Source organism: Rattus norvegicus, chromosome 8 (genome assembly GCF_021556685.1).
Source record: "Rattus norvegicus strain SHRSP/BbbUtx chromosome 8, alternate assembly SHRSP_T2T, whole genome shotgun sequence".
NCBI lineage: Eukaryota > Metazoa > Chordata > Mammalia > Rodentia > Muridae > Rattus > Rattus norvegicus.
This window is the reverse complement of record NC_141541.1, coordinates 25383996-25408195: the sequence shown is the minus strand read 5'-3', so window position 1 is coordinate 25408195 and position 24200 is coordinate 25383996. Positions and strand designations below refer to the sequence as shown.

General features: G+C 42.6%; 2 long non-coding RNA genes across 2 annotated transcripts; one reads left to right on the top strand and one right to left on the bottom strand.

Moving 5' to 3' along the window:
• Window positions 1-556: 556 nt before the first annotated feature.
• Window positions 557-18801, bottom strand: LOC148003975 (uncharacterized). The gene is made up of 5 exons (XR_015627541.1): window positions 18660-18801; window positions 14748-14834; window positions 7059-7140; window positions 3788-4924; window positions 557-2664 (listed from the first exon to the last, which is right to left on the bottom strand). It is a non-coding gene; the product is annotated as an uncharacterized LOC148003975 (long non-coding RNA).
• On the top strand, window positions 4778-7486 carry LOC148003976 (uncharacterized). Its single transcript, XR_015627536.1, has 2 exons — window positions 4778-4940; window positions 7000-7486. It is a non-coding gene; the product is annotated as an uncharacterized LOC148003976 (long non-coding RNA).
• Window positions 18802-24200: the final 5399 nt, after the last annotated feature.

Here is a 24200-nt window from a genome sequence, read left to right as displayed (position 1 = left end):
ATATACTAAGTCCTTTAATCTCCAGACAACAAATTTATTAGTTAACATTCTGGAAGTTTACTTCTTTTTGGAGCAATCTGGAAGGCACAGTAACTTAGTGGGAATGGTGCTGCAATATAGCAAAATAGACATCACTTGAGGAATGCTTAGGGCAGAATCACACGTGTTCAAAATAAATATAAGAACTACCCAAAAGGGGCTGAGGGTGTACCTGGTAGAGGACCGAGTATACCCAAAGGCCTGGGTTGACTCTCTTGTACTGAATAAAAACTGGGATGGTAGTACATGCTTGTAAGCACAACACTCAGGAGGTGTGTGTGTGTGTGTGTGTGTGTGTGTGTGTGTGTCTGTGTCTGTGTCTGTGTGTGTGCGCGTGTGTGTGCATGTGTTTGCACATCAGGATCAAGAGGAGTTCAAGGCCATCCCCTGATACACAGAGATTTAGTTCAACTTTGACTGCTTCAAACAGCAACAAAAGTCAGAAGGTCCTATCTCTGTCAGGATTAATTTCATGATGTAGCCATAATTCTCATATAGTCACCACTCATTTTCTCTTGGTTATAAACTGCCATGTTTATTAAAGGTTGAACAATATGTAGAAAACACTGAGTTTGCAACCTTCCTTGCCTTCATATGCACTGTGAGATCACAGTGAATGTAAAGAATATTTCCACATTGCATACAACAGTTCTTGCACTGTGAAATCTTATGTATTTAGCAAGTCCTCAGCAAGTAGGGCTTTCATATCTATGACGTCACAGCTCCAGGGTGGGCTTACATATTAGTCCACTTTAATGATATCCCAATGGCTCTCATGTGCTTCTCAAATTCGTGGGCATCTTGAGAATGAGAGAACTTTCATGTTTTCAAACAAGCTGGTTCGAAGGCTAACCCACATTTCTTACATTATTAAGGCTTCTCCAATGTAAATTCCATTATGATGGAGAATTCTTGAAGGGCTTTCGACATTCTTTCCAACCAAAGGGTTTCTGTCCAGACTGATTTACTAAATGTTCAGTCAGTTGGTAAAACTCACTGTGTTTTCCCCACACCCTTGATACTTAGCGGAAACCTCTCTATTGTGAGTCTGTGCGTGGTGATAGAGGTTTGAGGATGTTGTGTGACGGCTTCCTTACTTCTTCAGCTAGGCTAGAAGAAACCATGAAGTCTTTTCCACAGTGTTTACATTTATAGGGTTTTATCCTGGTGTGAGTTCCAATGTGCTTATTAAGGCAAGACAGATTTCCAAAGTTTCCCACACCTTACATTCAAAAGGCCTTTCCCACTTGAGTACATCAGTAGGTAACACCTTCATACTTTCCCACATGCCTTAGGTTCATAGGGCCTCTCTCCAGTGTGAGATCTTATGAGTTCAGTTAGACCTGAAGAAACAGTGAAGGCTTCCCCACAGTACTTTCATCATAAGGTTTGATTCCAGCGTGATGACGAATGTGCTTATTACGGCATGCAGAGCTTCTCAGACTTCCTACATGCCCTGCAATCAAAGGGTTTCCCCACCATGAGTTTTTAAATGTTCATTCAGTAGATAACACCTTTTATAGGCTTTGCCACATTCCCTACATTTGTAAGGTTTCTCTGCACCATGAGTTCTTACCCGCTTCCTAGGGCAGGAGGAGGGGCAAAAGGCCTTCCCACACTTACCACATATGTAAGGTTTCCTCTGGAATGTGTTCTTAGATGTTTATGAAGGTAGGAAGATGCATGGGAGGCTTTCCCCCCACATTTTACACTGATAGGGTTTCTCTCCAATGGGAATTCTTTTTTTTTTTTTTAATTTTTTTATTTTTATGAGTACGCTGTTGCTTGCTCTCTTCAGACACACCAGAAGAGGGCATCAGATCCCATTACAAGTGGTTGTGAGCCACCATGTGGTTGCTGGGAATTGAGCTCAGGACCTCTGGAAAAGCAGTCAGTGCTCTTAGCCACTGAGCCATCTCTCCAGCCCTCCAGTGGGAATTCTTAAACGTCCAGTCATATTTGAAGAAATCATGAAGGATCTCCCACATAACTTGCATACATCCTTTGTACATGTGTAGAAAGTCCTGAGGGCTTAGTAAAAGCTTCTCCACACTCCTTACACTGATAGGGTTTTTTCCAGTGTGAATTCTGAAATGTCCAGTTAGACTTGAAGAAGCAGTGAAGGATTCTTTATATATTTTACATTCATAAAGTTTCTCCCCAGTGTGGGTTCGCATGTGACTCTTAAGATTTGAAGAATACCCAAAAACTTTCCCTCAAATCTTACACTCCTCGACTTTTATGGTGTACACTTGAATAGGCAGAGCTCCACTGTGGAACATGTAAAAATCTCCTGAAAATTGAGTCAATTCATATAGAATTTTTTCCATTATGGATTCTCATGTATGCCTTAAAATATGACTGATTAAGGAAGTCGGTGCATTCAACAGAGTTGTCCTGCAAGCCTGTTTTCTGGTGAGTAACATTTGGGGTCATCTTAAAGTCCCCTACAAGCTGATCAACAGAGAAAGCTCATGTCTCTTAGAGAGGGAAGGTGCTTCCACACTGACTGAAATCACGGGTGTTGAGTTTCCATTTGCATATGCCTCTTAAAATACAAATGCTCTCTGAAGGTATCTTTATGTTGATACAATCACAGAGTTCCCAAGCACTGTGGCTTCCTGCCTGTTGAAGAAAGAATAAATCAATGGATTATTTAAAATTAAGGGTTTCGATTATTATGAAGACAGAAATATTAGATCCTTGGCATTCTTATTACATGTATGTAACTTCTGCTGGTTTTTCCACATTGAATGACAAAACCCTAATGCAGGAATCATCTATCATCTGTTCTATCTTTGAAATGGTTCCTATATGTCTTCATAAAAATTCCTTAAAGACTCTCGAAACTGAGAAACATGTGTAGATGCATAGATGTAGAAATCCTGAAGCCCAAATCTTCAGTTATGGTCTGGTTTTCCATTCCCTTGTACTCATTTTATCTAAAGGATTATTCAATCATATTTTGTAGGTTTTACTTTGAGAGATCCACAAATCTATTGCTCATACCATTGGTGCATATTTTAGTTGAACACATACAGACATTTGCCTAAGAGAGAGGGACATGGAGAGGGAGAGGGAGAGAGAAAGAAAACACCACATAAATTAATTGCTTTAAAAATTTGATGTCTATGTCAAATACAGAGGCTAACGCTAGCAGCAAACAACTAAACTGAGAATGGGACTCCCTTTGGGGGAATTGGAGCGGGGATTGGGTGAGTTGAGGGGGGCTTGCAACCCCATGGGAACAATGCCAGCCAACCAGAGCTTCCAGGGACTAGACCACTACCAAAAGACTGTACATGGACTGACCCAGGGCTCCAGCTGCATATGTAGCAGAGAGTGGTCTTGTTGGGTACCGGTGGAGGGGGAAGCCCTTGGTCCTGGCAAGGTTGAACCCCAGTGCAGGAGAATGTTGGGGAGGGTGTGGGGGGGTTGTGGGGAGGAGCACACTTTTGGGGGAGGGGATAGGGGGCTTAGGGACAGGAAGCCAGGAAAGGGAATAGCATTTGAAATGTAAATAAAGAAATACATTCAAAAAAAAATGTGTACATGTGGAAATGTGTACTTAGGAATCTTGAAGGATTTGGTTTCATGATGGGTTTCACATTATTATACTCTGTTTTTCTGTTTTAAAATGCTGCTCCCCGTACCTTATCCTGAGTAAGTGCTACTGATTTTCTACAGCAGAATCTATAATCTTTGCAGAATGTGCAAAGTAATGAACATCCTTGGTTATTAATCTTACCATTTGCACCACGTTGGAAGTTTGCTCCCTCAAAGCATCTTGCATTTCCACTCTAAAGACAAACAAACAAAACCCCATAATAACAAAATGAAGGTTCAGAACTGAGGAGGGTTGCAGGAGTAGAAAGCAAGAAGTCCTGTGTGTCAGGACAGCTGCAGGAGACTGAAACAGGATGACTGAGTTCAAGGCCAGCCAGGCCACAGTATGAAAGCCTACCAAAATAAATAGATAAAAATATAAAAAAGAAGAAACTAAATCTTGATCATTTTAATTAGGTTAAAACTTGTCAAGGGTAAAATTACAAGTCATAGTTTTAAACAGTTTATTACAAATTGCTTTTCTCTCTCCCTCTCCCAACTCCCTCTCTCTTTTCTTTTTCCTTTTTCCCCCCAGTGACAGAGTCTGTCTGTGTAGCCTCGGCTGATCTGGGGCTCTGTAGACCAGGCTGGCCTTGAACTCAAGAGATCTATCTGTCTGCCTCTGCCTCCTGAGTGCTGGGATTAAAGTGTGCACCACCACTGCCAGACTAAATCACGTTTTAAAAATGAAAACTGATGGGAAACAACATTATCAAGGATGAGGAGAAGGAAAGATCTTGACATAGCATAGGAAAAAATGTAAAAAGTAAACTTAGCAGGCCATTTTGTGGGATCGTAGAAGAGTGTGCACAAAGGGTAAGGGACTCAGAATTCCTTCTGAGATAAAGGACTGGCACCTACTGAGGGCAGATCTGTGTCTTACAGTTTCATTGTAGAACTAAAGATATGTCTTAGTAGCAAGAGTGTTTACCTAAGTAAACTCAAGGTTCAATCCCCAGTAGTGGAAAGAAAAGAAAAACTTTCATTATGGCTTGGTGTGTGGGTGCACCCAGTACTCATAAGGTAAAGCAGAAATACATAGGTAGAGGCCAGCCTGGGCTACACACTAGGGCCCTATCAAAGGGGAGGGAAAACAAAAACAAACAAGCAAACAACTTTATTCTATTTCTAGACTGAAGGAACTTCAGATCACAAATATTTCTCGTGAATACTCATCCTGGAAACCTCTTCCCACTGTAACTCTTCTTCCAACCAAGAGATCAGATCGGGATCTCACATCCCACACATAGGGGAAATGTAGTCATGGAAGTGGTTCATTCTGCAGGAAAAAAAAGGTAAGGATAAATTTAGGACCCCTCTCCCTTTGTGTGTTTATGTGCACATACCATGTAAGTTATGTAAGTATGTATGCATGTGATGTGTCGGGTGTCTTTCTCAACAACTCTGCACCTTTTGTCCTGAAGCAGGACACAGGGTTTCTTGCTACACACAGGGCTCATCGCTCCAGCTAGTGTAGCTGACAACTTCTCAGGATATCTTCTGTCTCTGTCTTCCGAGTGCTTGGGATTACAAGCAGTCACTATGCCTGCCCACTTTTCACCTGGGTTTTGGGGATCCAGACTGCAATCCTCATGGTGGTACAGGCAAGTGCTTTAAGCAAGTGCTTTATCCACTGAGGCATCTCCTACCCCTACCGGGTTTTGTTAGACAAGGTCTCTCCCTGGAACTAGGCTAGGCTGACTAGGACCCCTGAGATCCTCGTTTCTTCCTTCCAAGCACTGGGATTAGAAGTGTATGTTGGCACCTCCAGTTTTTTTGTTTTTGTCGTTTTTAAATCTGAGATGGTCTCACTGTGTATCTCTGGCTGGCCTAGAACTGACAACGTAGATCAAGCTGGCCTCAGACTCACAGAGCTTCTGACTATGCCTCCTGCGTGCTGAGGTTAAAGGCATCAATCACTACTTTCCTGGCACCAGTTTTCCGAGACACACTGACACTGTACCTGGAGCTCACTAATTCAGACAGATTGGCCAAGGAGGTCCCCAGGGATCCTCCAATTTCCCTCCCCCCACCACAGGAACTACAGGTGAAGCCGCTACACCTGACATTTTAAATAGTACTGAGATCTGAACCCAGACCCTCAGGCTTGCCTGGGAAGAAGCACTTTACCACTTGAGCCCCCATCCCCCCATTTCTCCTCTAATTTCTTTATTAGATTTATTCATTTTATTCTACATGTGTTTTACGTGTATGTATGTATGTTCACCATGTGTGTACTTGATGCCAGTGGTCAGAAGAGGGTATAGCATACTCCTGAACTAGAGTTATAGTTGATTGTAGTATGTGTGCTAGGAATTGAACTAAGGGCCTTGGCAGAAGCAACAAGTGCTCTTAACCTCTAAGCTGTTTCTCTAAGCAACTAATTAATCTCAATAATGATAAGAAAAGTTTATTTTGTGTATGGTGTTTTGCTTGTATGTATGTCTGTTTACCACATTCATGCAGTACCCTTGGAGGCCAGAAGAGGGCATTGGATTCCCCTGGAACAGGAGTTACCTGGGAATTGAATTCTGGTCTTCTGGAAGATCAGCCAGTGTTTTTTGTTTTTGTTTTTGTTTTTTTTTTTTAAATTTATTTATTTAATGGATGTGAGTACACTGTAGCTGTCTTCAGACACACCAGAAGAGGGCATCAGATTTCATTACAGATGGTTGTGAGGCACCACGTGGTTGCTGGGATTTGAACTCAGGACCTCTGGAAGAGCGGTCAGTGCTCTTAACCACTGAGCCATCTCTCCAGCCCCTCAGCCAGTGTTTTTAACTGCTGAGTCATCTCTTTAGCGCTCCCCTCACCCCCACCGGTTATTTATTTATTTATTTATTTTTATTTTTTTGCTGGGTGGTGGTGGTGCATGCCTTTATTCCCAGCACTTGGGAGGCAGAGGCACGCAGACCTCTGAGTTCAAGGCTACCCTGGTCTACAGAGTGAATTCCAAGACAGCCAGGGCTTCACAGAAAAATCCTGTCTTGAGAAACCAAAAAATATATTTTATTGCTATTATTTATGTGTGTGTATGTATCAGTTTATGTGTGTGCACCTCTGTACAAGTGCCCTTAGAGGCCAGAAGATGACATCTGATCCCTAGGAACTAGAGTTACAGGTGGTTTTGAGCTGCCCAATCTGGGTGCTGGGAACTCTAAGAGCGGCAAGCGTTTTTAAGCAACGAGTCATTACTCTAGCTTCTGTGGGTTTTCCCTTGTTATTTGAGAAGTATCTCACATTAGGTAATCCTGAGTGGAAGTTCAGGCAGTTCACCAGTAAGTATGGTGGAAATTCATCTGGGGTATCAGTTTGATATCTCGGCTCTATGACGGTGCCGTGTCATCTACCTAGGTGGAAGCATCTCTTCCTGGAGTGGGCACACTGGGCATCTTGTGACAGTCTCTGCATACCTGATGAACATCTAGGCAGTGGCCCCCATGCTCGCTGCCTCCTTCTTTTCCTCCACACAGAGTGAGTCAACAGAAAGACCACCTGCAAGAAAGAAAAGATGGGAGAAGCCAAAGATTCCTATCTTTGTCATCCATTCTTCAGTGTCATCTGTCATAGCATCAAATCCATGGATTTCCATAGGATTTCTCAAGTCCTATACACTTGAGAAAAATCAGACATGCACACTATTGTTAGTGATACTGTTAGGGTTGGAGACATGGCTCACTGGTTAAGAGCACTTGCTGTTCTTACAGAAGACCTGCGTTCAATTCTTAGCACCCACGTGATGGTTCATAACCACCTATCCCTCCAGTTCCAGGATGCACATGATACAGAGATTCATGTAAGCAAAACACTCACATAAAATAAATCTAAAAAAATCAATGTATTTCATATTTACTGATGGTATGTATATATGTGTAGAAGTGCTATAATACACACATGGAAGATAAATTGCAGAATTGGTTCTCTCCTTCCACCACACGGGTTCAGTAGTTGGACTAAGATCATCAGGGCTGGCAGCAAGTGCTTTACTCATGGAGCATCCTGCTGGCCCTATTTGTTTCCTGTTTTCAGACAGAGTCTTATATAGCCTAGGCTAGCCTTGAACTCCTAATCCTTTTGCCTCATCTCCTTGGTGCTGAGATTATAAGCAGACTCTACCGTGCCTGCCTAGATATACACATGACTGGCAGATATTAGAGCAGCTCTGTCTCACCTGGAGCCAGGAAAGAATCATAAGCCATACCGAGATTCTATAATGGTCTCACTTTACATGTCAAGTATCAGCCTGGAGAAACCAGCTTCGCTTTCTCGAGAGAAATCACTCCTCATGGTAAGTAGGCAGCACACCATTTTGTACATCCAGAGAGTGATATACAAGAGCTCTATTTTTGCTTTCCAATGAGTTTATTAAGTATATATCAAGCAAAAGCAAACATATAATTAGTATAGAGTAGATGGAGAGAAACATCAAATGCATGGCAAAACACCAGCAAGTTGCATTGTTCAAACATGCAGCAGGATACTGCCTGCAGAAGCCATCTTAAGGCAGCAAGCTGCGAGTCACAGATGGAGCAAAGTGTCCCCTTTGGGTGATTTTTTTTTTTTATTGAGTATTTCTTATTTACATTTTGAGTGTTATTCCCTTTCCCGGTTTCCGGGCCAATATCCCCTTAACCCCTCCCTTTCCCCTTCTACATGGGTGTTCCCCTCCCCATCCTCCCCCCCATTGCCACCTTCCCCCCAACAATCACGTTCACTGGGGGTTCAGTCTTAGCAGGACCCAGGGCTTCCCCTTCCACTGGTGCTCTTACTAGGATATTCATTGCTACCTATGGGGTCAGAGTCCAGGATCAGTCCATGTATAGTCTTTAGGTAGTGGCTTAGTCCCTGGAAGCTCTGGTTGCTTGGCATAGTTGTTCATAAGGGGTCTCGAGCCCCTTCAAGCTCTTCCAGTTCTTTCTCTGATTCCTTCAATGGGGGTCCCGTTCTCAGTTCAGTGGTTTGCTGCTGGCATTCGCCTCTGTATTTGCTGTATTCTGGCTGTGTCTCTCAGGAGAGATCTACATCCGGCTCCTGTCGGCCTGCACTTCTTTGCTTCATCCATCTTGTCTAATGGGATGGCTGTATATGTATGGGCCACATGTGGGGCAGGCTCTGAATGGGTGTTCCTTCAGTCTCTGTTTTAATCTTTGCCTCTCTATTCCCTGCCAAGGGTATTCTTGTTCCCCTTTTAAAGAAGGAGTGAAGCATTCACATTTTGATCATCCGTCTTGAGTTTCATTTGTTCTAGGCATCTAGGGTAATTCAAGCATTTGGGCTAATAGCCACTTATCAATGAGTGCATACCATGTGTGTTTTTCTGTGATTGGGTTACCTCACTCAGGATGATATTTTCCAGTTCCAACCATTTGCCTACGAATTTCATAAAGTCATTGTTTTGATAGCTGAGTAATATTCCATTGTGTAGATGTACCACATTTTCTGTATCCATTCCTCTGTTGAAGGGCATCTGTGTTCTTTCCAGCTTCTGGCTATTATAAATAAGGCTGCTATGAACATAGTGGAGCACGTGTCTTTTTTATATGTTGGGGCATCTTTTGGGTATATGCCCAAGAGAGGTATAGCTGGATCCTCAGGCAGTTCAATGTCCAATTTTCTGAGGAACCTCCAGACTGATTTCCAGAATGGTTGTACCAGTCTGCAATCCCACCAACAATGGAGGAGTGTTCCTCTTTCTCTGCATCCTCGCCAGCATTTGCTGTCACCTGAGTTTTTGATCTTAGCCATTCTCACTGGTGTGAGGTGAAATCTCAGGGTTGTTTTGATTTGCATTTCCCTTATGACTAAAGATGTTGAACATTTCTTTAGGTGTTTCTCAGCCATTCGGCATTCCTCAGCTGTGAATTCTTTGTTTAGCTCTAAACCCCATTTTTTACTAGGGTTATTTGTCTCCCTGCGGTCTAACTTCTTGAGTTCTTTGTATATTTTGGATATAAGGCCTCTATCTGTTGTAGGATTGGTAAAGATCTTTTCCCAATCTGTTGGTTGGCGTTTTGTCCTAACCACAGTGTCCTTTGCCTTACAGAAGCTTTGCAGTTTTATGAGATCCCATTTGTCGATTCTTGATCTTAGAGCATAAGCCATTGGTGTTTTGTTCAGGAAATTTTTTCCAGTGCCCATGTGTTCCAGATGCTTCCCTAGTTTTTCTTCTATTAGTTTGAGTGTATGTGGTTTGATGTGGAGGTCCTTGATCCACTTGGACTTAAGCTTTGTACAGGGTGATAAGCATGGATCGATCTGCATTCTTCTACATGTTGACCTCCAGTTGAACCAGCACCATTTGCTGAAAATGCTATCTTTTTTCCATTTGATGGTTTTGGCTCCTTTGTCAAAAATCAAGTGCCCATAGGTGTGTGGGTTCATTTCTGGGTCTTCAATTCTGTCCCATTGGTCTATCTGTCTGTCTCTGTACCAATACCATGCAGTTTTTATCACTATTGCTCTGTAATACTGCTTGAGTTCAGGGATAGTGATTCCCCCTGAAGTCCTTTTATTGCTGAGGATAGTTTTAGCTATCCTGGGTTTTTTGTTATTCCAGATGAATTTGCAAATTGTTCTGTCTAACTCTTTGAAGAATTGGATTGGTATTTTGATGGGGATTGCATTGAATCTGTAGATTGCTTTTGGTAAAATGGCCATTTTTACTATATTAATCCTGCCAATCCATGAGCATGGGAGATCTTTCCATCTTTTGAGGTCTTCTTCAATTTCTTTCTTCAGAGTCTTGAAGTTCTTATTGTACAGATCTTTTACTTGCTTGGTTAAAGTCACACTGAGGTATTTTATATTATTTGGGTCTATTATGAAGGGTGTCGTTTCCCTAATTTCTTTCTCGGCTTGTTTCTCTTTTGTGTAGAGGAAGGCAACTGATTTATTTGAGTTAATTTTATACCCAGCCACTTTGCTGAAGTTGTTTATCAGTTTTAGTAGTTCTCTGGTGGAACTTTTGGGATCACTTAAATATACTATCATATCATCTGCAAATAGTGATATTTTGACTTCTTCTTTTCCAGTCTGTATCCCCTTGATCTTTTGTTGTCTGATTGCTCTGGCTAGAAGTTCAAGAAGTATATTGAATAAGTAGGGAGAGAGTGGGCAGCCTTGTCTAGTCCCTGATTTTAGTGGGATTGCTTCAAGTTTCTCTCCATTTAGTTTAATGTTAGCAACTGGTTTGCTGTATATGGCTTTTATTATGTTTATGTATGGGCCTTGAATTCCTATTCTTTCCAGGACTTTTATCATGAAGGGGTGTTGAATTTTGTCAAATGCTTTCTCAGCATCTAATGAAATGATCATGTGGTTTTGTTCTTTCAGTTTGTTTATATAATGGATCATGTTGATGGTTTTCCGTATATTAAACCATCCCTGCATGCCTGGGATGAAGCCTACTTGATCATGGTGGATGATTGTTTTGATATGCTCTTGGATTCGGTTTGCCAGAATTTTATTGAGTATTTTTGCGTCGATATTCATAAGGGAAATTGGTCTGAAGTTCTCTTTCTTTGTAGGGTCTTTGTGTGGTTTAGGTATAAGAGTAATTGTGGCTTCATAGTAGGAATTCGGTATTGCTCCATCTGTTTCAATTTTGTGGAATAGTTTGGATAATATTGGTATGAGGTCTTCTATGAAGGTCTGATAGAATTCTGCACTAAACCCGTCTGGACCTGGGCTCTTTTTGGTTGGGAGACCTTTAATGACTGCTTCTATTTCCTTAGGAGTTATGGGGTTGTTTAACTGGTTTATCTGTTCCTGATTTAACTTCGGTCCCTGGTATCTGTCTAGGAAATTGTCCATTTCCTGCAGATTTTCAAGTTTTGTTGAATATAGGCTTTTGTAGTAAGATCTGATGATTTTTTTGAATTTCCTCTGAATCTGTAGTTATGTCTCCCTTTTCATTTCTGATTTTGTTAATTTGGACACACTCTCTGTGTCCTCTCGTTAGTCTGGCTAAGGGTTTATCTATCTTGTTGATTTTCTCAAAGAACCAACTTTTGATTCTGTTGATTCTTTCTATGGCCCTTTTTGTTTCTACTTGGTTGATTTCAGCTCTGAGTTTGATTATTTCCTGCCTTCTACTCCTCCTGGGTGTATTTGCTTCTTTTTGTTCTAGAGCTTTTAGGTGTGTTGTCAAGCTGGTGACATATGCTCTTTCCTGTTTCTTTCTGCAGGCACTCAGCGCTATGAGTTTTCCTCTTAGCACAGCTTTTTTTTTTAGACTTGTGTCTCATAAGTTTGGGTATGTTGTACCTTCATTTTCATTAAATTCTAAACAGTCTTTAATTTCTTTCTTTATTTCTTCCTTGACCAGGTAATCATTGAGTAGAGCATTGTTCAATTTCCATGTATACGTGGGCATTCTTCCCTTATTGTTATTGAAGACCAGCTTTAGGCCATGGTGGTCTGATAGCACGCATGGGATTATTTCTATCTTTCTGTACCTGTTGAGGCCCATTTTTTGACCAATTATATGGTCAGTTTTGGAGAAAGTACCATGAGGAGCTGAGAAGAAGGTATATCCTTTTTCTTTAGGATAGAATGTTCTATAAATATCTGTTAAGTCCATTTGGCTCATGACTTCTCTTAGTCTGTCTATGTCTCTGTTTAATTTCTGTTTCCATGATCTGTCCATTGATGAGAGTGGGGTGTTGAAATCTCCTACTATTATTGTGTGAAGTGCAATGTGTGTTTTGAGCTTTAGTAAGGTTTCTTTTACGTATGTAGGTGCCCTTGTATTTGGGGCATAGATATTTAGGATTGAGAGTTCATCTTGGTGGATTTTTCCTTTGATGAATATGAAGTGTCCTTCCTTATCTTTTTGATGACTTTTAGTTGAAAATTGATTTTATTTGATATTAGAATGGCTACTCCAGCTTGCTTCTTCTGACCATTTGCTTGGAAAGTTGTTTTCCAGCCTTTCACTCTGAGGTAATGTCTGTCTTTGTCTCTGAGGTGTGTTTCCTGTAGGTAGCAGAATGCAGGGTCCTCACTGCGTATCCAGTTTGTTAATCTGTGCCTTTTTATTGGGGAGTTGAGACCATTGATGTTGAGAGATATTAAGGAATAGTGATTATTGCTTCCCGTTATATTCATATTTGGATATGAGGTTATGATTGTGTGCTTTTCTTCTCTTTGTTTTGTTGCCAAGACGATTAGTTTCTTGCTTCTTCTAGGGTATAGCTTGCCTCCTTATGTTGGGCTTTACCATTTATTATCCTTTGTAGTGCTGGATTTGTAGAAAGATATTATGTAAATTTGGTTTTGTCATGGAATATCTTGGTTTCTCCATCTATGTTAATTGAGAGTTTTGCAGGATACAGTAACCTGGGCAGGCATTTGTGTTCTCTTAAGGGTCTGTATGACATCTGTCCAGGATCTTCTGGCTTTCATAGTTTCTGGCGAAAAGTCTGGTGTGATTCTGATAGGTCTGCCTTTAAATGTTACTTGACCTTTTTCCCTTACTGCTTTTAATATTCTTTCTTTATTTTGTGCGTTTGGTGTTTTTGACTATTATGTGACGGGAGGAGTTTCTTTTCTGGTCCAATCTATTTGGAGTTCTGTAGGCTTCTTGTATGCTTATGGGTATCTCTTTCTTTAGGTTAGGGAAGTTTTCTTCTATGATTTCGTTGAAGATATATACTGGTCCTTTGAGCTGGGATTCTTCACTCTCTTCTATATCTATTATCCTTAGGTTTGACCTTCTCATTGAGTCCTGGATTTCCTGTATGATTTGGACCAGTAGCTTTTTCCGCTTTACATTATCTTTGACAGTTGAGTCGATGATTTCTATGGAATCTTCTGCTCCTGAGATTCTCCCTGCCATCTCTTGTATTCTGTTGGTGAAGCTCGTATCTACAGCTCCTTGTCTCTTCTTTTGGTTTTCTATATCCAGGGTTGTTTCCATGTGTTCTTTCTTGATTGCTTCTTTTTCCATTTTTAATTCAGTTTGATTGTGTTTTCCTGGAATTCTTTCAGGGATTTTTGTGACTCCTCTCTATGGGCTTCTACTTGTTTATTTATGTTTTCCTGGAATTCTTTTAGGGATTTTTGCCATTCCTCTCTGTAGGCTTCTACCTGTTCTTTAAGGGAGTTCTTCACGTTATCATGATCAAATGTGATTTTGAAACTAGATCTTGCTTTTCTGATGTGTTTGGATATTCCGTGTTTGCTTTGGTGGGAGAATTGGGCTCTGATGATGCCATGTAGTCTTGGTTTCTGTTGCTTGGGTTCCTGCGCTTGCCTCTCACCATCAGATTATCTCTAGTGTTCTGCTATTTCTGACAGTGGCTAGACTGTCCTATAAGCCTGTGTTTCAGGAGTGCTGTAGACCTGTTTTCCTGTTTTCTTTCAGCCAGTTATGGGGACGGAGTGTTCTGCTTTCGGGCGTGTAGTTTTTCCTATCTACATGTCTTCAGCTGTTCCTGTGGGCCTGTGTCTTGAGTTCACCAGGCAGGTCGCTTGCAGCATAAAAGTTGGTCTTACCTGTGGTCCCGAGGCTCAAATTTGCTCGTGGGGTGTTGCTTATGAGCTCTCTGTGGCGGCAGCAACCAGGAAGATCTGCACCGCCCTTTCCGGGAGCTTCCGTGCACCAGGGTTCCAGATGGTGTTTGGTGTTTTCCTCTGGAATCAGTAATGTGTGCAGAGTCCAGTCTCTTCTGGTTTCCCAGGTGTGCCTGCCTCTCTGAAGGTTTAGCTCTCCCTCCCACGGGATTTGGGTGCAGAGAACTGTTTATCAGGTCGGTCCCTTCAGGTTCTGGCGGTGTCTCAGACACAGCGGACCTGCTGCTCCTGGGCCCTCCTCTACGGGAACCCAGAGGCCGTATATAGTTTCCTCTTGGGCCAGGGATGTGGGCAGGGGTGGGCAGTGTTGGTGGTCTCTTCTGCTCTGCAGCCTCAGGAGTGCCCACCTGACCAGGCAGTGAGGTCTCTCTCCCACGGGGTTTGGGAGCAGAGAGCTGCTGCGGGCAGGGATCCGCCGGTTTGGGACTCCCGCTAAATACCGGAAGTGTCTGGTCCTAGAGGAATTTTGCCTCTGTGTGTCCTGAGTTCACCAGGCAGGTCGCTTGCAGCAGAAAAGTTGGTCTTACCTGTGGTCCTGAGGCTCAAGTTTGCTCGTGGGGTGTTGCTTATGAGCTCTCCGCGGCTGCAGCAACCAGGAAGATCTTAGGTAATTTCTAAACAAAGAAAATACCATAATTTCAAAGAAGTCTGGTTCCAGTGGAGCACCCCATTTGTCTGGGTACCATCCAGAAAGGGGTCTCTATTTTGAACATCTGAGTTGAGCATTGCTTCACTGCTGACTAGAGAGGCCAGCTCAGGTCCAGAGTAACCCCCCAGTCATCGAGTGGGCTATGACTATGATTCGAATGATGTGTAACTCCACTGGGCTCCACCTTCTAATTTCTCCCTCCTCTTCATCTCTTTCTCTTACCTCCTAACCCCTTTCTCTTGAAGGCTCAAAAAAAATCTCTGGCCTATTTCTAGATAATAGGATATGATGAATATTCTCAGACTTTGCAAATGTAACAAAAGTCAGAAGTGAAGATTTGAAATTTTTTAATTAGGACTGGAGAGATGGCTCAGAGGTTAAGAGCACTGACTGCTCTTCCAGAGGTCCTGAGTTCAAATCCCAGCAACCACATGGTGGCTCACAACCATCTGTAATGAGATCTGATGCCCTCTTCTGGTGTGTCTGAAGACAGATACAGTGTACTTATATATAATAAACATATGTATAATAAAATATAAAATATAATTAAACAATTTTTAATTAGCATGTATTTGTGTGTGTGTGTGTCTGTTGAGAAGATGGTATGTACTTCCCCTGGTGCTTGTGTAGAGGTCAGAGGACAACTTTTAGGAGTTATTTCTCTCCTTCTACCATGGGACCCAGGAACTGAACTCAGGCTCTCATGCCTATGAAGCCTTTACATAATGAACCATCTCAGCAGCCCCACCTTTTAAAAACTGTTGGTGTGTCTGTGTACACATGTGTGAGGGTGGGAGGGTGTGCATACCCATTTGCATCCTAAGGCCACTATGGCTCAATCATCTCAGCATTACGAAGAACACTATTTTCTGTAGTAAATCAACACATCAAGACATGAGTTTTCTGTTTATGAGCTTCAAGATTCTCAAAATTATTTTCTCTACCAATGACCTGAGCATAGGTAACTACAATATTATTTATAATACTATAAAACATAATCATCATGAGCTCTGGCCCTAACTCCACACTTTCAACTATGCCTACCTCACCTCCCTGTGCACCCCGTGTGTGTGTGTGTGGTGTGTGTGTGTGTGTGTGTGTGTGTGTGTGTGTGTGTGTGTCCCCGTGTGTCTGTGTGCACGCATGCTCCAATGCTTGAGAAGGCCAGAGAACTATCTCAGGAGTTGTTCCTCAGGAGTATCCATCTTGTTTTATCTGACAAGGTCTCTTTATGGCACAGAACTTGTCAAGCAGGCCAAGGACCCATCTATCTCTGAATCCCCTTTTATGTGGATGCCAGAGACTGAATTTGGGTCCTCAAGCTGGCATGGCCAGCACTGTACTGCCTGGCCTATCTCCTCAACTCTACTCTCAAAGCATGCCTGCCATTTCTCTGGTCCAACCCCCCCCTCCAGCTACCACCTAACTTGGTCTGTGGTCCAGGAAGACTAGCTAGTATGGTGGTGGCTGTTTCTTCTCCTTTCTGCTCTTCCTCCAATCTTCCCTTTCCTTCTCCCCTCTTAAAAAGGGGGCTGGAGAGTTAGCCCTACACCTCCTGTTTGTAAAGTGTCTGCCTACAAGTAGGAGTACCGAAGTTCAATCTTCAGATCCAAGGTAAGAAAAGTTGGGCATGGAACCTGGGGACATGGTTAGAGGTTGAGAATGGATACTGGTCTACAGGAAGATCTGGGTTTGGTCCCCAGCACCCACAATGGGTGGCTCACAGCCACCTGTAACTCCAGCTTCAGGGGAATGAGACACCTCTGGTCTCCAAAGGTGTCTGTACTCAGATGCACACACTCAACACAGGCATACATATGAATAAAAATACAAAAAATAGATTTTTTTAAAAAGAAAACTTGGGTATGGTGGCAGTACATGCTTATAACAGCAGTGCTGTGAAGTAGAGGTAGGTAGATCCCTGGGGTTCTTTGACAGTCACCCTAACCTATATAGTGAGTTCCAGGCCTGGAAGAAGCTCTAACTCCAAAACCAGGTGTCAGCACCTAATAGATTATACCTGAGGTTGTCCTCTGGCCTCTGCATGCATATACACAGGCATATATCACACCCACCCACAATCAAGCACATGAGTAAGTTAGAAGAGAGGGCTAGAGAGATGGCTCAGGGGTTAAGAGTGATACACTTCAGAAGAGGCTGTGCTCAGTTCCTAGCACTCATATTGGGGAGCTAGTAACCACCTCTCATTCCAGTTCCAGGATATATGAAGCCTCTTTTGGTTTTCATGGGCGCCTGCATGCACATGTGTGCATGCATGTGTGCACACACACAAAAAACATGGACACTCTCATATATATATATAATTTAAAATAAATAAAAACAAAAATAATAAATAAGAAAATGGGCCTAATAGTAGAACCCTGTAGACCCAGCTGCAAGAGAGTCACAAAAACAGACTGCTTTGGCTACAGAACAAGTTCAAGTGCAGGCAGGGCAACTTAATGAGATCCTGTCTCAAAACTAAGAAATAAAGCACTGATGATTTGGCTAAGTGACAGAGCACCTGCCCGTCATGTGCAACACCCCAGGTTCAATGAACTCTCAGCACCACACAAAGAAGAAAGGCAAGATGTACATTATGCATGAAATTGTAAAAGAATAAATAGGGTCATGTGTGATGGTGCATGCCTTTAATCCTAGCATTTGGGATACAGTCAGATTTCTGTGCGTTCAAGGCCAGCTTCATCCAAATAGCAAGTTCCAGGCCAGCCAAGCCTACATAGTGAAAAAAAAAAAGAGCAAAAAGCAGAAAACCAAAACAAACAATAAATGGGACCAGTAAGATAGTTCAGCTCAGCTGGTAAAGCCAAGCCTGGTGAGTTGAGTTTGACACAGTGGACCCACGTGGTAGGAGAGAACCAATACTTGCAAGTTGTTCTCTGACCTTCACTAGTATGTCTTGGCATCTTGTACATATACACACAAATACACAAACTAAAAAATAAAACTGTGATAGGTATACAAAAATCACTGAGACTGAAGTATAGCTAGTCAGAAATTAGTATTTGGTATGATATGATTCTTAAAAATTAATAAAAAAAAGGACCACTATTTTTTAAAGTCATTTAAAATTTTTTATTTAGGTGTGTGTGTGTGTGTGTGTGTGTGTGTGTGTGTGTATACACCCTGTGTGTGCAGATACTTTCAGGGGCCAAAAGAGGTCCTTGGATTCCAAGGAGAGATTTAGTTGGTTGTGAGCCTCAATGTGTGTGCTGGGAACTGACTTCAGGCCCTCTGGAAGAGCAGCAAGCTCTCTTACACATCGCCTATCTCTTCTGTCCCCCATTACTTATTTCTATTGACTATATTAGTATTTTGCATGTAAGGGTTCAATTAAAATGTAAAAATTACCAAAAACATTTGCCTAAGAAGAGGTCCTCTTGACTCACTTAAGTACATATATGTACATACAATCAATATAAATAAAAAATATACATGCAATATACATTTATAGGTTTTTCCCCCCTAACGCTGTGGGAGGAATTCACGGCTCAGCAGAGGCAGAGTCCACATCCCCACTCCTGAGCCTAATCTCTTCTCCCAGAGCTCATCCGTGCATGTGGCAGTTGCCAGGTCTATGAGGCGGAAGAACACTCGGGTACACTCTTTAACATGTATCCAACGGGGAATATATCATTCCTTTGTGGTTCAAAAGAGAAGAAGAAGAAGAAGAAAGGAAAATGGTAAAGGTTTGGAGGCCGTTGTGGATAAAACAATAGCTGACGTGCGGCTAAGACGGACTTTACGACAGTTTTACGACGCTCCCGACCTCTCTCTCCTCGCAGACCGGGCCAGGCGAGCTGCGACGAGGCGTAAAGGGCTACTCGCGTTCTCCCACGACCCTGTCCACCTCAGGACCTCTCTGTCAAGAGGAGTCCGTACTACCTGTGCGGACCTCAGCCCGAAACCATAAAGCCTCGGAATTGCTCGCGGAGATTGAACTAGAAAGCCGGCCCGCATGACGTTACTTCCTGTTTTGCTTCCGGAGGTGTGCGGACTTCCAGAAGTCCGGCTTCACCTGCGCCTCTCCTAAGAAGACTGAGGGGTTGTAGTTTAGTCGCTCGCCATAGGTAAAGATTGCCTCATTTAGAGAAGGTAGGGCCAAAGACGGCCTCAAGGGAATGGCCTGTGGTAGAGATTCATTCACACGCGACCAAGCTCAGGGATAGATGAGGCTGATAAAGGGACTAGAGTGGAGTGGGCGTGGAGGGTACCATGCTGAAAATGCTTACCAAAGGTCTCTGCTTGGTGTTGAGACGACGTCACAGACTGCTCTTGAACTTGCTCTGTACCCGAGAAAAACCTTGAATATCTGATACTCTTGCCTCCACATTTCAAGTGTTGGTATTACACGCGAGCCAGCCACTAACAAATCTAAGCCTCTGTCCAAATCCCTAAGTCACAGTTTTGTTGATAAATCTGGCAGTTCATGAAATGATCCGTTCCTTCCATGCACTCAGTCCAACATGTAGATTTCCTCTTATTTGAATGCCCTAAGAAACTAGTTTGGATTTCTTTACATTTTTTTGAGTGTGTGTGTGTGTGTGTGTGTGTGTGTGTGTGTGTGTTAGATGGGCAAGTGTTGAACTACTGAGTATGTCCCCAGCCTTTTATAGTTTCAACTACACACAATTTTAATACTTTATTGTAGATTTTTTTTTGAGACAGTGTCTCACAATATAGCCTAGGCTGGCCTTAAATCCCAGATCTTCCTGATTACAGGACTGAGCAAATGTATATATAAAGTTTTGGAGGTGTGAAGACATGAACTCAGGGTTTTGTGCATCCTAGATAAACACTGTTATTGAACTATACATCCAGCTCTCAATGGTGTAATTTTGAGACGTTAAGACAATGTATACCCTTTGGATGTGGTAGCACTGGCCTTTCACGGTGGCACTTGATAAGCAGAGGCAGGTGGGTCTTTGAATTTAAGGCCAGGCAGTGCTACACCATGAGCTCCTGTCCTTAAAAAGGGACATATATATGGAGGCCAGAAGGTAACCTGTGCAAACCGGCTCTTCTCTTTCACCTTGTTGGCTTTAGGAATCCAACTGAGGTTGTCATTGGTGGCAAGTACCTTGGCCCACTGAGCCATCTCACCAACTCTTTAAACATTTTTTTCAAATATCAGTGTTTTTATTTTTAGGCTCTTACCAAATGATTCAGAGCCTCTTGTAGCTTGTAAAATGGCATTGACATCTGATATTCTTTATTAATTAAAGATTACAAATTTATTCACATTTGTTAAGGTTCTTTGTGTGTGTGTTGAGAGGAGGTTGTTTGCATGTAAGTCTGTACCAACTGTGTACTGGGTACTCACTGAGGACAGAAAAAGGTTTTAGATTCCATAGAACTGGAGTTAAAAGATGGTTTGTGAGCCAATGTGTGCGTGCTAGGAATTAAACCTAGGTCCTCTCGAAGAGCAGCCATTGCTCTGGCCTTAGTACACTCACATGTGTTAAGGTTCTTAGTTAACTTTTGCATAATTTTGTGGAATTTTACATATGTGCACTGTACGCATGTCCAGAGAAGCCAGAAGAAGGCACAAAATTCCCTGGAACTGGAGTTACAGATAGTTGTAAGCCACTTTGTGGGTGCTGGGAACCAAACTCTGATTCTCTGCAAAACCATCAACTCTTAACTGCCAAGTCATCTCTCTAACTTCAAAAAATTATTTTTGAACACTGATTTACCAACACATTTTATCAAGGATTCTCATGAGCGACTGGAGATGGCTCAGTACTTAAGGGCACTGGTTGCTCTCCCAGAGGACCTGGGTTCCATTTCCAAAATGCACATGATGGCTCACAACTGTCTGGGACTCCAGTTCTAGGGGATCCTGTGCCCTCTTCTGACCTCCACAGGCATCAGACATTCATATGGTACACACACATCCATGAAGGCAAATATCTGTACACATAAGAGAATGAAGATCATTCGTAAAAACCGATTTCTCATGAGACTTAAACATCAGTGTTTATTGTAGCACCGTTCATTAATAGCTGTGTTATAGAACCATGCTGGGTATCTAACAACCGGGATGTACAGAATATGCTATAGATACAAAATACAATCCTTTTTTGTGCTTGTTTTGTTGGGGGATGAGGAAGGCATGTGTCACTGACTTACATATGATTATCAGGTATGGTGGCAAGCAGTTTTGACCTCTGAGCCAGCTGGCCAGTTTCACAATGGAATCTTTATTAAAGAGGGATGGCCAGGAGATGACTCAGTGGGTAAAGGCACTTGCTGCCAATCCTAACAACCTGATTTGTGGGACTCACATGGTGGAAAGAGAGAGTAACTTTTGCAAGTTGTCCTCTGACTTCAACAGACATGCTGTGGTACACATATGCATGCCTGAACACACATGCACACAAATACGTACATATAATATATGTTTTAAAAAAAGTTATGCCATTTGTAGGAAAATGGATGCACACAGGGGTAGTCTTCTTCTTCTTCTTCTTTTTTTTTTTTGTTCTTTTTTTCGGAGCTGGGGACCGAACCCAGGGCCTTGCGCTTCCTAGGTAAGTGCTCTACCACTGAGCTAAATCCCCAGCCCCCACAGGGGTAGTCTTATCAAGCAAATTAAGGTAGTCTCAGAATATGACATGGAGTAGAAATGAAACTGTGTAGGGAAACAAAGGGGATGAATATGGGGGAAGGAAGGGTAAAGAATTATGGGGTAGAATATAATCAATATATTATATAGTTGTGTGGAAATATTTACATAATATATACTATGCCCTGTGAAATATTTTAAAAGCCAAAAATATTAATGTACATTATGTAATGTGTTTATGCATCCAGAAGTATACTCCACTGCTTGTTAATATTCAACAATATTTTGGTTAATGGGTTTTGTTTTTTTGAGACACGGTCTGTCTCAGTGTGTCGCCCTTGCTGACCTGGATCTCATGGAGATCCACCCGCCTCTAGCTATCTGCCTCTAGTCTGGAGCACTACTACACCAGCTTAACTGGTCTTTGGGATTATTACTTTACGTTTATTTAGTTTGTATGTGCAGTGGGTCAGTGTGTACACATAGCTGTCAGAGGACAACTTGCTGGAGGTGGTTCTCTCCTTCCACCACGTAGGTTCCTGGGATTCGACTCAGGTAGTCAGATTTGTCAGCAAGCTCCCGAAACCAACAAAGTAATGGGCTGGCCTGACGAGCAGTGTGGGAAAGGGACTTGCAGCCAAGCTTAACTACTGAGGTAGATAGATCCCAGGACCCACAGGTGGAGAGGACAAACTGACTCCTGCGGGTTGTTCTGCATGTGTGTGCCATGGCAGAGCCACACATTCACAAAGTACATGTGTAAGAAAGGCTAACACAAAGTTAAAAGAAACAGGCATTTGGAGCACTGATTTACTTATTCTCACCTCTCCGGTTCTACAGGTATTTGTTGTGTTGTGAGCAGTTCCCTTTGTTTTCTTCTAAGTGCTTTGGGTTTAGCCTCTCTAGTCCCTTGCTGTAGCAAGTTGGATTATCAACTTGAGGCCTTTAAAAATATCTTTGTGTGTCTACATAACCACCGTGCATGTGTGTGTGTGTGTGTATGTGTGTGTGTGTGTGTGTGTGAGAGAGAGAGAGAGAGAGAAATGGAGGGAGGTGGGGGGACGTCTGGTATCAGTCTTACCCTTCCCCTTTATGTGAGACAGGATCTGCTGGTGCTCACAGCTGTGGACACCAGGCTAGCTGGCCTGAGTTTCCCGGGGGTACTGTGTCTCTGAGGAACATGGAGCCAGGCATCCACATCTAGCTTTTCATGAGTTCTGGGGATCTGAACTCAGTTCTGTTTTGAGGCAGAGTCTGGCTGTGAGGATGACTTTTCTTCTTCTTTAAATTTGTGTTTGTATGTGTGTGCATGTATCTGCGTGCCCATATAAGCCATGCTTCTCACTTACAGGTTAGAGGACAACTTTTGGGAGATGGTCCTTTCCTTTCACTGTGTGGGTTCCAGGAATGGAACTCAGGTTGTCAGACTTAGTGGCAAGCACTCTTTTACCTACTGAGCTGCCTCAACAGCCCGCCCACACGCAGCCTTCCTGGTATAAGGATTGACAGCTTACATATACACTTAGCTTTGCCCACCTTTTGTTTACTTCAAAGTATTTTCACAATTTCTTCTCATACCTTCTCTCTGGTCCATCATTTTAAGTTCTCTGTAAGTTATTTTGAAGTTAGTTTGTAAGTATTTTGTCTGTTCTTTTGTTCTCTTCTTGATTTCTAATTCCATCTTCAATTATTTTAAAATTTCTATAGGCTTTGTTGTATGTGTGGTCTGTATGTGCCCATGCTCACACAACATGCATGCATGCCGTGCCAGTTTCCATGTGGAGATCCAAGAACAGCCTGTGGGAATCCCTTTTCCTTCCTATTAGTTCTGGAAAGCACCTTTATCCATCTCACCTTGAGCCCTCTCATCAGCCCAAGTTCTTATTATCGGTGAGGTTTAATCTGAGTGGGTGTGGATGGGTGCAGCCATTCTTCTACTGCATGTACACTGAGGCTCGGTTATAAAGTGTGTGCGCAAGCCTGGCATGGTAGTGCAGGCCTTTAATCCCAGCACTCAAGTGGCAAAAGTAGGCAGATCTCTGGTCTACAAAGCAAGGACAGTCTGGGTCAGCCAGGACTATACAGAGGAACCTGTCTTGAAAAAACAAACAAAAATTGTGTCACAGATACTTCTCAGTGATAAATGGTATTCATCCTTTCATCTTTCAGCCATTTATCTTTTTATTTAGTTTGTTCAAGGCAAATCCATTCCATGAGAAGTTGCCACGACTCAGAGCATAAACACAAATAGAATCTGTTTGGATTGTTCCAAACAGATGCAGGGCCTTCGAGTATGAAGCTGAAGGCAGTGCTCATTCACACACGAGGTACCTCCTGGTTTACTCCTGTGTGGGTTTTGGGCACTGCTGGAGATCAAAGCCAGGGCCTTGTGCTTGCTAGAGGCCTTCTACCACTTCTACTACTAAGCCATCCCTAGCTTTTCTGTCTCTGAGTCTTGCTATGTACTTTAGGATTGCCTCAAACTCCTGTCCTCCTGAGTGCTAGGAATAAGGGACTGATCACCATACGCACCTCCTATGGTTTTTTCCTTCCTTTCTTCCCTCTTTCCTCTCTTCCCTTCCTTTCCTCTTCCTTCCTCCCCTCCCCTCTCCTCCATCCCCTCCCTTCCTTCCTTTCTTTATTTTTAGAGGCAAGGTAGTCCTGGATGGCTTGGAAAGCACAGAGATCTGCTTGCCTCTGCCTCCTAAATGCTAAGAAAGATTTAAGGCACGTGCCACCATG